Here is a 4028-nt window from a genome sequence, read left to right on the forward strand (position 1 = left end):
AACGAAGGGTCCCATTAAAGAGCCACAAAAGGGAAACATTAACTTATCGACTCATTGATCCATTCATACATTCAACAGCTTTCATTGAGAGCCTATTATGTACCAGGCACTGTGTTAGGTGCTGGTTGAAGAAGGTATGGTCCCTGTCCTGGAGGAATCTGCAATTTGGTACGGTAGAAAACCCCAGGACAGGTACCAACAGTCCACTGCTGACAAGTGTCATAGTCGTAAAAAGTATATCCAGAGATTCATAGGGGTACTGTGGAGGGATCATCCAACTCTAGAGGTTGGGGAAGGCTACACAGACAAAGATGGACCATGAAAGATATGTAGGAATTTCTTGGATGGAGAAGGTGCAGTTGTAGAAGGACATTTCAAGCAGGAGAAACCTAACATGTAGAGACACCAGACTGCAAAGGGGAGTGATTGGGATTGGTTCAAAGTCCAGTGTGTCTGCAGCATAGTGTGGGGAAGGAAGTGGCAGGAGCTGAGGATGAAGGGATAGGTCAGGACTGAGTTAGGAAGTGCATTGAATGCCAACCTAAAGGGCTGGGGTATGATATTGCGGGTAATTGACAACCAACAGATAAGGGTTTCCCAGAATGTCCAAGCAGAAAAAAACACACCTGTTCTTGTTTTTTTTTTCTGGAGTGGGCACTGGGGATCTGAGATATATGGTTTTTTTATTGTTAGTAATTATTCTCCACCTCCTTGAACCTCGGTCTCCTTGTCTTATTCCTGATCTTAAGGGAAACACTTGCAGTTTTTGCCCATTGAGTATGATGTTGGTTGTGGTGTTGGTTGTGGCTATATATATATAGCCTTTATTACATTGAAGTATATTCCCTCTATTCCCATAGCCTTTATTACATTGAAGTATATTCCCTCTATTCCCACTTTGCTGACAGCTTTTATCATAAATGGGTGCTGGATTTCACAAAATGTTTTTCTGCATCTATTGATATGATCACGATCATGTGGTTTTTATCCTTCATTTTGTTTATGTGGTGTATCACATTTATTGATTTGTGGATATTGTAGCAACCTTGCATCCTTGGAATAAATACCATTTGATCATGGTGTATGATATTTTTAATGTATTGCTGGATCTGGTTTTCTAATATTTTGTTGAGGATTTTAGCATCTATGTTCATCAGGGATATTGACCTATACTGGCCTTCTAAAATGAGCTTGGGACCTCCCTCTTCTTTACTTTTTGGAATATTTTGGAAGGATAGCTGTTAGTTCTTCTTTGACTATTTGGTAAAACTCACCTGTGAGGCCATCTAGTTCAGGACTTTTTTTGTTAGGAGTTTTTTTATTACTGCTTTAATTTCACTAGTTGTAACCTGTCCAGATTCTCTGATTCTTCCTGATTCAGTTTTGGAAGATTGTATGTTTCTAGGAATTTATCCATTTCATTCAGATTGTCCAATTTGTTGGCATATAGTTGTTTGTAGTATGTTTGTTTGTTTTTTTTACAATCCTTTGCATTTCTTTGGTGTCATTTGTTACTTGTCCTCTTTCATTTCTGCTTTTATTTACTTGGATCCCTTCTCTTTTTTATGAGTCTGGTTAAAGGTTTGTCTTCTCTGAACATTTTTGTATGAGGCTTTTTGTGGGCATGTTATACTTTCTCTTGGATAAATACCTAAAAATGGAATTGCCAGCCCAAAGTATTGGCTTATATTTAATTTTATGAGAAACTACTGGACTGATTTCCACAATGGTTGTACCATTTTATACTCCAATCAACAAAGAGAGTTCCCATTGCTTTATATCCACTTGGTATTTTCATTTTTAAAAAATCTATTCTAGTGGTGTGTACTAATATCTCATGGTGGCTTTAATTTGCATTTCTCTGATGACTAATGATGTTGAGCATCTTTTTATATGTTTATTGGTCATTTGTATGTCATTCTTTGTGAAGTGTCCATTCTTTGGGTATAATTTACAGACTATACAGGGTGGGGCAAAAGTAGGTTTACAGTGTGAGTACACAAAAAAAACAGAGTTTATTCTTATGTTATTATTATTATTATATTATTTTCCATACAAACAACTCTAAACCTACTTTTGCCACAGACTGTATAATGTACCCATGAGAAATGTGCAAAGTGTTCAAAGATTTTTGACAAATGAATAAAACCATGTAATGAGCACTAACTACACAGAAGTTTATCAATATTACTATTTGCTTGAAAACACCAGCTTTTGGTTTCATTGATTTTCTCTCTCTCTCTCTCTCTCTCTCTCTCTCTCTCTCTCTGCTATTTCTGTTCTTTCTTCTACTATTTCCTTCCTTTTACTTACTTTGGGCTCAATTTGCTCTTCTTTTTCTAGCTTCTTAAATTTGAAGCTGAAGTCATTGATCCGAGACCTTTCTTCTTTCTTAATATAGGTATTGAGGGCTATAAATGTCCCCGTAAGTACTGCTGTAGAGGCATCTCACAAATTTTTATATGCTGTTTTCATTTTCTTCCATTTAAAAATACGTTTCAATTCCCTTTTGATTATTCTTTGACCCATAGGTTATTTAAAAGTGTGTCATTTAATTTCCAAATATTTAAGAATTTTCTGACATATTTTTGTTATTGCTTTCTAATTTAATTCTGTTGAGGTCAGAAAACATGCTTTCTATGATTTCAGACCTTTAAAATTTATTGAGACTCATTTTATGGCCCAGCATATGGTCTATCATGGAGAATGTTCCATGTGTGCTTGAGAAGAACGTGTATTCTGCAGATGTTGGGTGTAGTGTTCTATTCATGATAGGTCAAGTTGATTGATAGGGCTGTTGAAGTCTTCTACATCCTTAATAATTTTCTGTTTACTTGTTTTTTTCAGTTACTGAGAGAGAACTGTTAAACTCTCCAACTATAATTGTAATTTTGTTTATTTCTTGTTTCAGTTCTGTCAGTTTTGGCTTTAAGTATTTTGGGGCTTGTTAATAGGCACTTACACATTTAAGATTGTTATATTGTCTTGAGGAAGTGACCTTTTTATCACTATAAATGTCTTTTTTAAAGGGAATAATAGGTTCAGATTATTTTACAAAAAGAGCTCAAGATGCTTAGAAAAATCAACTGGGCTTGCTGGTGTCAAAACAATTCTTCCCAGTACTGCACAAGGACACTAAGATGACTCATCTACACAAAGTCAGCATGAAAGGGTGCAGACAGGTTTTGTGTCAGACAGAAAAGAGAGAAATCCACATATTAAGTAACATGTCCACAATGACTATAATGCATTCCTAGGGGGGATAAACATGTATTTGTAGAATGGAAAACAAAGCTTTCCATAGAGAAACCACTTTCATGAGATGATTAGGTGGACTTGAGTTCTGTTTCTGCATCTGTCACTTGGTGAATGAAGATACCATCTTCCGGATGGTCCATGTCATCCATTTCATACATATATGATGATGCTATCACAAGTGAAGTCCCATCATTATTGAAGGCAAGTGATGCAATACTGGTGGGATACCGATGGAACTGGCACAGTCACTTTTTAAAAAAGTGAATCCCAAATATTTACAAATCCTTCAGAACCACCTATGGCAAATGCATTGTGGATGTTGTGAAAAGAAATAGCATTGACTGGGTAAATCTGCTCAATATTATTTTCTTTTAGTCTGTGACACTTGAAGGCATATGTTTTCTTCTGTACCCCAGGGCTTGGGTCTAAGTCCTCAACTGCCACTTGGCCTTCAGTAGAGCTCAATACATAACCCTGCTTGTTTGGAAATGCTCACATGTAGCGAGTCTGGTACTTCAGGCTGGACTCGCGGTGCTGCTATGTGTAGCCTATGTTCTGTAGGTCCCACACCAATACTCTGTGGCCTTCAGTGTCCACAGTTAGGCTGTCTCCAGACACTGAGAGGGTATACACCTTTTCAGGCTGACAGAAGGTCCCAGCAAGAAGGTCTGTGATCTCATAATTTTTTTTTATTATTGTCTAAAGTGTTTTTGTGGTTTTTTTTTAGTTAGGCGGATATATATATATATATGATATATATATATATATAT

At 36.6% G+C, this 4028-nt stretch overlaps 1 pseudogene; it reads right to left on the reverse strand.

Moving 5' to 3' along the window:
- Positions 1 to 3326: 3326 nt before the first annotated feature.
- LOC102430460 overlaps positions 3327 to 4028 on the reverse strand; it is a 2939-nt pseudogene continuing 2237 nt past the window's right edge.

The sequence above is a fragment of the Myotis lucifugus genome, unplaced genomic scaffold (assembly GCF_000147115.1).
Source record: "Myotis lucifugus unplaced genomic scaffold, Myoluc2.0 scaffold_2, whole genome shotgun sequence".
Taxonomy (NCBI): Eukaryota; Metazoa; Chordata; class Mammalia; order Chiroptera; family Vespertilionidae; genus Myotis; species Myotis lucifugus.